The sequence below is a fragment of the Protopterus annectens genome, chromosome 17.part0 (assembly GCF_019279795.1).
Source record: "Protopterus annectens isolate FY-2018-M chromosome 17.part0, PAN1.0, whole genome shotgun sequence".
Classification (NCBI taxonomy): Eukaryota; Metazoa; Chordata; order Ceratodontiformes; family Protopteridae; genus Protopterus; species Protopterus annectens.
In genome coordinates, this window is record NC_056751.1 from 245,514,560 (window position 1) to 245,526,590 (window position 12,031).

Genomic DNA, 12,031 nt, shown 5'->3' on the forward strand with positions numbered 1-12,031 from the left:
TGGAGACAGATTCATGGCCTGCAAGGTCTTGGCAAAAGTTGGAGTGGAGGCCAGAGTTCACACTGTTTGGTTTAAGGCAGTCTGAAGGACTACCCTGTGACTGGAAGAATGGTCTGCATTTACTTAACGTATTCAGAAGATAAAAAGAAAGAAAGGTTGTTTAGAAGCTGTTAGGAGAAGCTACCTACATAGTTATAATAGTATTTGGAGCTGTTAGCCTAAAGCTTTGAACTGTGTTCTTATCTGGAAGGTAAACTGTGTTACAGCAGTGATATATATACACACACACACACACACACACACACACACACACACACACACACACACACACACACACACACACACACACACACACACACACAAACACACCAGTGTGTGAACTTGGAGTGACTTAATTCTCTCTCTTTAACCCTTATTTTCTCACTTTCTTAAGGCCATAACCTGCCTTCATTCCACTAAATTTCAGTAGAAACCTGTAGTGAGCTGCAGCATTTTATGCTACTACAGATATTTAAAAATATTTATAGCTACATTAATATCTAAATCTGTGTGTGTGAAAATACCCCCATTATAATACACCTGGTGGCTGGAGGTACTCAGGCTCAAACCCTGTAACCTGAGTATATGGTAAAAAAAAGCCAAATGTCCCTAGCCACCACCACTTGTGAAATCATTTTGTTCTGTTCCTCATAAACTCTGTGGTTTTAGGATGCTTGTGACAAATCACTGAAGGTTGAATTTATTGAATAATGACCCCTACCATAAACAGGTTATACAACAAAAGGAGGAAACTAGTTCAGAAAAAAAGCAAATCCCAAGAAGGAAAGACATCCCTGATCAGTATCAGTAAGAAACTAAGGTCCCTCATAAAATCATCCAAGGCTAACTTCGAAAGAAAACTAGCCAAGGACTGCAAAGATAACCACAAAGCCTTCTTTAGCTAGGTGAAAAATCTAAGTGACAACTTGCAGATATGCTCCAAGATAGTGCAAAATAGCACAAAATATACTGAACCTACTGATATTGCCAACATACTGGCAGATAGATTCAGTGCAAACTTCACCTCCCTCTCACCTTCAAAAGGGCCCACAACAGTACCAGAAAAGTGTAGTGTCCTGGAAATCACAGAAGCATAGGTGAAAGCCCTTTCAAAAGCCAAAAACACAGCATCAATGGGGCCAGATGGTGTCCGAGGCTGCGTCTTGCATGAAGTACAGAACAAACTAACCCCCCACCTAAACACGCTGTTCAACCTCAGCCTCTCCACAGGCTACGTGCCCATAGAATGGTGCACAGCAATGGTTATTCCGCTCCACAAATGAGGAGCCACAACTGAACCTGGTAACTATCAGTTAAGCCTGACTAGCCTGGTCTGCAAGGCTATGGAGCACATCATCATGGAACTCATTAACAAAGACATTGGGAACCTCCAAACACTTGACCCGACCCATTTCTGCTTTGTTAAGGGCAGAACATGCCTACTAAACCTGGTTGATGTCTTCGAGACAGTTACCAAGTCCATAGACGAGGGAAAGGTGGTTCACACAGCCTACCTTGATCTCTCCAAGGCGTTCGACACCATTCCTCACTCGGGTATTGTAGAAAAACTCACCAGCCTGAACATAAACCCCTACATCACAAGATGGGTTTCCAACTGGCTTACAGACAGAACTCACACAGTAATAATAGCAGGCTCTAGGTCTGACTCTAAACCAGTCACAAGTGGTGTCCCGCAAGCCTCAGTTCTGGGACCCCTACTGTTCAGCATATATTTCTCAGAAGTACAGGCAAACACACAGGAGGACTATGGCTAACCAAGTTTGCTGATGAATGCAAACTGGGAGCCATAATTGACTCTCCGGCTGACACGGACATCCTCCAAAAAGGTCTTACTGAGACAGACACCTGGTGTCAAAGTCATGGCCTCAAGCTAAATGCCAAAAAATGCATTGTCATCCTATTTGGGAAAAACAAAACACCCATGAATTACCACACAGGCGGCAGCCCCCTTAATACAGAAAAGGTAATAAGAGATCTGGGGACCCAGGTAGATAGTAATCTCTCCTTTGACCATCATATTGCCAAAGTAGTTAGGAAATCCTTCTATGTGGCCCATCTAATTACTAAGGGGTTTGCATCTAGAAATAAAGAGGTTATAGTGCCCCTCTACTCATCAGACCCATCACAGAGTACAATTCCCCATTTGGGATGCACCTCACAAGACACTTCCAACAGCTTGAAAGACCACAAAAGCACCTCACAAAGAGGATTACTGGCCTCAAACATATGTCCTATGCAGCCCGACTGAAAAAAACTCCGACTGTACTCAGTGGCATTCCGCTTACTCAGAGGTGATCTCTGCCTGACTTACAAAGCCATGTCCAACTCAGAATTGATGGACATGCTCCACCTAAAGAAATCCAAGTTACTGCGAGCCATGCGCTCTAGTGAGCTAAACCTCGCCACAACAATAAATAGATCATGCTGGAGGGATAGGTTCCTATCACAGAGACTCCCCATGCTTGGGAACAAAATTGCTAACTACATTAGGCAGAGCCCCTCACTAACACTCTTCAAGAGAAGCCTTGACGAGTGGATGGGTAACAGAAAGTACAACCCTGGGATCACTTCATTGGCTCTGCTTGACAGAGGCTCAGTTAATTAATCAATGGGGTGGCGAACGCCGACACACTCTGGCTAGGCTTATAAATGCCCTCAGGCAGATAGCCTAGTACCTACCTATGAACCTATGACAGGCATTTGAATTTCAGACTTCATATTCTTCAGAAAATAAATGGTAACAAAAACCTTTTATTCTAGCAATTTTCTAAGTTTATAAGATCAGTATTTGAAATTTGTACCTAATTTGGGGCTGTATCCCCCCATTGTTAGCTTTGTCCAGGTTTTTTGTGCTAAGAGGTTGAGAACTATGGTGAGAAGTGAGAACTGAATTCACTAAATGATAGCCATTCAAGTTTCAGTCTTCCCATGCTTTGGGAAACAAGCTGCTGATTTGGCATAGTGGTATGTTGTTCTAATGGCAGTGCACAGAGTCCTGTGTTCAAGACTCATCAATGAAATGTATGTTAGTAACGCAACATTTTATTCTAGCAACTTTCCAAAATTATACAAGCAATGTTTAAAATGTGTCCCTGGTTTTTGTCCTTTTGTCCCCCCCCAAAAAAAAAAACTTAAATTGAAAATGAGTGCAAGAAGCTGTGCAAGATGCCTATGCTTTACACTACTGTCATTCTGTTTTTATATGTATATTGTGTGTGTGTGTGTGTGTGTGTGTGTGTGTGTGTGTGTGTGTGTGTGTGTGTGTGTGTGTGTGTGTGTGTGTGTAAGTAGACTTTTATGATAGAAATGTTCTGAACTGGGCAGTTTTGTCATTACTGTTTCATGCATTTCGCTTCATTGCCTACTGAAAAAATGTTCAGACAATACATTTAAAATGTGTTCTGTCTAACAAGTGTGCTGTATTATACAAGGAATATAATTTACTAAAGTCAGGAAGGTATATCAAAGAACACATGTATGTTTCTTGTTTTGTGTGCAAAAGGCCAATGATTTGAAAACAACCCAAAGTTAATCTTTATCCACCACTGGCCAGATGCATTTTCTTTGGATGTGATGTAGGTTTCAATGCAATTTTAATGAATGTGAGTTTCAAGGGCAGAGAAGGTTTAATGCCAAGTCTGTTTTCATTGAGAGACAGTATTGCTTTGTTTAACAGATGTCTATTGGTGTTTGTGCATTGCGCTGTAAAGTGTAAAAATAAAATCCAAATAATTATTGTAGAAGTAAAGCAGTATGCACACATTAGTGTTTATGGTAAATGGGGCAAAGTAGCCAAGTAATGGGACATTGGAATGGCTACAGGGGGACTCTGATCTGGTGTCATATTTTGGTTGTCTGTTCTTCAGTTTGCACGAAAGTTGGTATCCCACAATTCCACTGGAGTGGGCGGGGTTACAGTCTTAGTATACTAAGACTTGGCATTAAACCTTCTCTGCCCTTGAAACTCACATTCATTAAAATTGCATTGAAACCTACACCACATCCAAAGAAAATGCATCTGGCCATAATTATGTATGCAAATGTTATGTTAAACAGCATACAGATTTGTACCTATTTTTCATGGGCCTTGTCCAGATTTTTGATGTTTCAAGGTTGAGAGGTATGACTGGGTATGCATGGGAATGCAAGCCCCATACGCATGCGTAGTACATCAACACAAGCAAGCAGTATACCACCACCGGCGGAAGAAAAGTAATGTGCCATTATACTAAGACATTATTTAAGAAATGTAAGTATTTTTTTCTTAAATAATGTCATTGTTTAATAGCAATAACCAACTCTGTGGTTGTGGTATAGTGAAGATTTACCCATGGTTGACTTTAACCACTCAGACTTCACCCTCATGATTAAACCATGCCAACCGTCGGTAAATCTTCAATATACCAGACCACGTCATTGGTTATTGCTTAATTTAAAAAAAAATTTAAAAATCATACAAAACATATTTTAACTTCAATTGGCATAGCAATCAAATGAAATATATTGGTATACCCATTTTATCTATTAGTAAAGAAATGATGCAAACAAATTTCCAATGGGTTGTTGATAAAATTTTACATTTAGTCACAAACTGGAACAAATTCTTGTTTACCATGGAAGAACGATTAATGCTTATTAAGATGGCAATTCTCCTTAAAATATTGATTGTCTTACAATCTTTAGTACTATCTATACCCCAAAAATTGCTGAAGATGAATAACATTCTAATAAACCAACTGTTTCCTTTGACTGGCAATCAAAGGCAAGGCCCAAACAATGGAAAAGCACCCTCCTAAGCCTCAACAGGCAAATAAGAAACAGAGCACCTCTATGACACTGTTCAAGAGGAACCTAGACTAGACCAGTGGATGGGGCACCATAACTTCTTACCAGGAATACAGCCCACAACCCTCCTGGACATGGGCAGCCATCACTGAATAAAATCTTGGGTACTGACTAGCATTTCTATGGTATTACACTGGGATGAAATAGCTAGGCTTAAAATAACCTCCTGGTTGATTGCTAGAAATCCCTTATGATCCTATAAAAGGTTGGGTTAATGGGGGAATAGAATTCCCTGATATTAAATTGCATGCTATCTCAACAACTGTAAAAGTTATAGCTTTGTAGATACAATTATCTTATGATTCACAATAGAAACAAATATATCAAGAAATATTAGTAAATAATAAAAATATCACAACCAATCATAAACAAATAGTACCCAATAGTTTTATGTGGTTATTAAAAGATTTTTGCGTAAATGGTATTATACCCTCTTCTCAAATTCCCTACTTAAAAATAACACTTCACTCTTTTGAAATGTTCACATATTCTAACCACAATGACTTAATATTTTCTATGTTTCTAACTGCATATATAAATTACTGCTTAGAAAATTATAACTTCAAGAAAATGTTAGTATTGAAACAACAAAGTAATTTAATTTACTGGCATCTGTTCTTTAAATGGTACTGCTATCTGTATTATATATATATATATATATATATATATATATATATACACACACACACACACACACACACACACACTGTTAAGGCCCAAATACAAATCAAGATTCTGAGAATTGGTAATTTTACAAATATTTAGAGACTTTGCAAACAGAGGTAAATAAAATATTGAACCGAGATAAATTGTTCCCCAAATTATTGGAATTCTTAATATAATAATGCAAAGAAACATAAATCACATTTGTCACAAATTTACAAAAATCTTAGACAATTCCTACTGGAACTATTCCTCAAAAATTAATAATGAAGTCTTCTCTGACGAATACAAGAAATTAATATTAAAATCTACAGATAAAACCATACCTTCATGATATTGGAAAACTTTTACTATATTTTGGTTGAAAGGCTATGGCCATAGTCAAGATACGCTTTTCACGCAGTGCGAAAATAGGGTGTTCCACATTTTGACTGTGTCACACATTGCAATGGTCTGTGTTCCACACTGGCCTCTTAGCAGGTTGAGACCTATGTACTAATACATTCAACATTAGAGGGGTTTTCTGGATATAAAGAGAACGGAACAAAGAAGAGGCACTTGGGTTTTTGGAATTATCTCAGAAATATTAGAGATATTAGAAATATTACATCGTTCTGACCTTAGAGCTTGAATAACATTATTAATTTATTTTCTAAAAGGGAAAATGACTTTACATTCATATACCATATGTGTCCAGATAGCTATTCTTTCAGAATCGCATCTCCAGCATTGAATTCTATTTGATTTTATATATAATTATAATTTTGTTAGGAGTGACAAAAGCTATGTGTAAACATTTCCATGTGAATGCCACCTTTAAAATATTGCCCTCTTTCTACTATTATGTGCTGACAGCCTCTGTACTTTCCAGAATTCCATGAAAATAAAAGTCATGTACACTTTGGCTATGTGCCATGCTTCTCTTGGCCCATTTTTTCAAGACATTTGACAGGAATACATATATGATGAAAACCTGAAGTACAAAATAACTGGCATACAAACCACAAGGTTTATTTGAAATTAAGTTATTACGATATGAATCATACCATCCTGAAGCTGTAAAACAGACTTTCCATACCTAAACCCTTTCCAAATGTAATCACAAACTGGGCACAGAGGAAATACAAGCCATTTGGTTGTGAGAATTAAGATTAAACATTGGGGGGTGGTGACTATAGATGAAGCAGAATGCCAAGATAAAGCAGGAGCAGAAAGAAGGGGGTGAGCAGCTGCTCACCATTTACAGTGTCGCCCTGCATTAGATCTTTGTGACAACAGAAATGCTGCTGTAGGCTTCTCAGCATTTTGTCAGCCCTTGTTTTGTTGTATTTGTGGTGCACCCCTCCCTCCTGTACCTCTTAAATTACAGGACTTAGAAACTGGAACAATCATTTCACAGTAGCCTGTTAGAAACCAAAAATCATTTGTACTTTTAGTCAAGATCACCAGTAAGACTTGTTAAAATGCATTTCCCAGTCCCAGCATACACATCTTTTATACTCACCCTTTTTGAGGATTGGGAGATGCATGTTAATATCCACGTCTTTTAAATTCCTTGACCCTAGCCCTGCGTGTAGCTTTGTAATTTGAAATGCTGCAGGTAGACATGAAAGCACAACCTGATTACACAGATTCAGCTCAGATATTTGAAGAGGGCGTGTATTCACCAATAAAATGCCAAGATACAATTGCATCCCTCTTGTTAATCACCAAGAACCCGGAACACCCAAAGATCACTCTTTATGACCAAAAACACTATGCAGGCAAAAACAACATGTTCAAAGAAGAAGCCAATCTTACTAAAGTGGGCTTTGATGACACTGCCTCTTCTCACATAGTTCAAAGAAGGGCCTGGGCACTGATTGAGCATCAGAATCGAGAAGGCAGCTTTTGGCTGGCCAGGGCAGGTGAAAACAACCAAAACACGACAACTGTACCACGGAGAGAGAGTAAAATCCGACTTTATTAACCTCAAGGTAAAACAAGTTTACTAGTTAAGCACTTTCATCTGAATAATTACACCAATGGAAGTGCTTAACCAGTAAACTTGTTTTACCTTTAGTTTAATAAATTATACAGACAAAATCACTTAAGCGGAGCAATGGCTGCACAATGCGGAACAGTGGGCTTAATCAACCACAAATGTGGAGCATTCCACACAATACGGAGAACTTGGCTGCCCAGTATTAGTATGGCAAAACTGTTTACAATAATGAATTGCATCCTATAAAGATGAGAACTTCTAATATTGCACATTCATATAAATCTTGGCTTAAATTTAAAGACTTGCTTGAAAATATTAATTGTTGATGTATAACTTTGATGTATTGATCAGCTGTGGACCTATGTAAGTAGTTTGTTTTATACTTGATCTGTGTATTGTTTTAAACCCAAATTAAATATATATATATATATATATATATATATATATATATATATATAAATAAAGGCAGATAGCACTTTCCACTGGATACAATAATGCAATGGGAATACATCCCATACAGCTGGTTTAATTCCAAACAGTGAAATGAACAATAAACATATAATTAACAATCTATACAAGCAGCAGTACAAACATGTAGAGAGAGAGATTACTTAAGTGCAACCAGTCAAATGAGTAACATGGCAACAATTTACAGTATCTAGGCTGGAATCTTATTTGAAATCAGTCAACCAGATAAACAATAGTAGATGTTTCACCAAAATATGATATGGAAACAAATACAGATTCAGTAATAAGAAAAGTTCTAAAATCAGGGTTTAACCAATAGAGCCATAAATAATAAACACACAAATATGGATTGATTGCTAAGGCTAAGAAGTATCAGCAGTGTACTAGAGTCACGCTTAATAAAAATTACATTTTCTAAACTTCCTATTTGGATATGGCATTACAACAGACACTTGCTTTGCTCTCATCCATTTTTATGGACAAACGTAATGAACAGCTGCCCCATGAAAGTGAATACATACCAGCTCTTTCCTCATACAGACTGCAACCCACATTGGGATAACCACATTTTTGAGTGCATATATCTACAATATTTCAGTGCAAACAAGTAGAATAAATTCTACTTATAATAATACATAGTTCAGACATCCCCCCCAACTACTTGATTTTATACATTGCCTAACTACTTGACCCCTCACAATCTCCATAGTTACTAAATTTTGAGTAGTATACAAATAAATTTTGCCCACAATAATGTACGCACACACAAACACACCTCACCCATAATTTACTCTAATGAACTGAAAGCATGTCAGCTGCTTTAAGACACAGACAAGCCTTTGTAACATTTAAGTATACATCAGAGATGAGTCTGTGATTTAATGTTAAAAATTCTGCCCACAGTAATGTATTCCCTTGTTGTACATACATAAACAACTACCTTCCCCCATCTGTGAGCATTTAATTGAGTAAGTGATCTTAAAGTTAATGCTTTCTAGTACATTAAACCCTGCCCGAGCACACAGGCTACCTTCCTGACTAGTTGCCTATACCGAACATCGTTGATGGAGATCAACTGAAAGAAACCTACATCATAATTTACTTAACTTGATTCATAAGTGAATGCACAGCTTTTGGATTGCATGATGGATTTTTCAGCAAACAAAGACAAAGATATAGAATTAGACAAACGGATTATTCCCCGGTTAATAAGAAAGGATGTATAGCCACTGGCATCATTGTCCCCCCTTTTCCTTTAGAATTGGGGGGGGGCAGTAAGCATACATCTTACAATAGAAAGCAAGTGATACAAATGATTCAAACAATGAATAAATAGGACAGTCTTATTTAAGTACAATAGGGTGGTTAAAGTTTCTTCCTATCATTTAAATGAGCATGAATATATATTTAATAAAGGTTTAAATTTATTTCATCTTTCTATGTTCCATATTGATAAATATTTGTTGATTTAAGAGCTTTTACACACAAATTTAAAATACTGGTTTTAGAACAAATTTAGGACTGAAATGCAACCAGGTGAAATATCTTTTTTAATCAGGATTTCATTCACCATGATATGTGATGTTTGAGCAGGTTTTGCATGAAATAATGTCAGAACATAATTTTATTATTAGAAATGCAATAAAAGTATGATTCAGAAAGAAAAAAAAAACTTTAAGAAGATTGAGAGATAATCAAAATTTGATTATAACCATGGCTGGCAAGGGCGGGGTGGTGGTAGATGCTCAGTTATCCTAAATTTAATTCTACCACTTTCTGACAGTAGATCCAATAAGATATTTTAAAACTCATGTGGATCAAGGTTTATCAGAATGAGTTGCACATTCAGTTATTCCACTTAGTTTAGAGTGGAAACTAATAGTGGACCATCCAGCATAGCAATATTTTTGCTTAGTTTCAAAGATGCATAAGCAGAGAAGACCTACTCCAGGAAGATCTACTGCGAAGAGAAATTGCTTCCCTTGCAGAGCCTCTTTCAGCGTTCCTAGAAGTTTGTCTGAAGCCATTATTAGGGGGAATAATTTCCGGAATAAAAGACACCACAGATTTTATTTTATTTTAATGGATAATACATGTTGACAATGATCAATATATGTTGTCCATATATGTGGTCAGTGGATATTATTTCATTCACTTTATACTTCTATAACTCAGAATTATGATCTGGAGAAAGTAAAATATTACATAGCATTAATTTTTATTCTCCCCTGTGTCAGCTTTTTATATCAGAATTGGTGGAGGTTACACTTAAAAATAATGTTTTCTATTTTTTGGGTAGGTGCTACTTACAGGTGAGTAGCAGTGCAATGGGAGCTGTGTTTGCTCCCATCTATACAGAATTATGGGATATTTATGTGTTTTTTTTTTTTTTGAAAATGTATATGTTAATATTTTCTAACAGAATTTGGATTTATGGGGAAGATAGTTGGACTATTATTGGGTTTTGTGGTAGGTAGACACTAAAAACTGTAGCAATTCATATGACAATTGAAAAACAATGAGTCTATGCATATGTATGATTTGTTCGCTAGTCTGTTCTTGGATGTAACTATTACTAGATTTATAGATGGAATGGTAAATAGTACCATGTATAAAAAATCTTTCCATAAAAATTCTATTTTTTTAGTCCACAGTTGTCATCCACCACATACAATAAGAATACAGATTTTTTTGAATCCAGAGATATTATGAATATGAGTAACACAGGTTAAGAATTTAACAAATTAGCAATTAGTAAGCAAGAAATTTTGTCGTAGAAAGTGTTCAAACCACAAATAATATGGTATGATCATGATAAAAAAGTAGTAAACAACAGAGAAGCCATCATGATATATAAACAAAAAAGACAATGGGAAGAAAATGTGATTAGGTTTGTCATATTTCATGGAAACAATGTTTAAGGTTCAAAATATAATGCAAAGACATTCATCTCGATTAACTAATGACACATTAAAGATATTAGACCTGATAACTGTGTTATGGTTTATATATAAGAAAAGCAACAATTTGGGTATTTTTGTCGAGCTTTAAACAAGTAGTAGTTCTACAAAATTGGAGTTACACCCATCCAGGGATGCTATCCATTTGGCAATTGTTCTAAGTGTGAATATTTATGCATAACAAAGCATTTTACATTAGTAAATATATCTAGAACATATGAAATCAAAAAATTATAAATCATTGTACAAACTGGATAATATATTTGATATAATCAAATATGGATCATTTTATGTTATATAGATGCCTCTGAGGTATAAGCAATGGATCTCATTATATATTAGTGATAGTAAATAAAAGAGAGCGTTATTCTGTGCATAAACACACAAACACTTGGGGAGGCGACTAACTTTTATGGGAAAAGATAAGGTATGTAAACATCAAAGTCTCACAAAAACAGATATAACATCAAATTTAAATAATGAGCATATTTAGATTATTAATTTATGGGCCACAAAATCTCCAGCATTTAATGGGATGAATTAATTGATATTAGAAGGCTGTAAAATGTTTGTTGTATTATAGCATAAATCAATTGATTGTAAATACATATTAAAGTATGGAGATTATGTTGGTATATATAATTTATATGGCTATATGACAAATATGCCCTGTCAGGTATTTAAAATATGTATGCATTATACTGATTAGGGTTCTATATTTATATGTTTACAAAAAAAATTACAGCAGATGGAAACAATTGACAATGAACTATAAAATTACATACAACAGGGTTTAATAAATCACACTGTGATTTATTAAACCTTGTTGCACATGATTTTATAGTTTGTGGTGAAGTGTTTCCTTCTGCTGGAATTTTTTTTGTGCAGACATTGCTATTGCCACAGTGAAGGTCAACCATTGTGTTGGGCCCCTGTTGTTTTGTTCTATTTATATGTTTACACTTTTTATGGCATTTTACAACACAGCAAAGAATTGTAATGCTTCTAGAAGTTCAGAAGCCATCCTGGGGGTGATCCCACATAGGATAAA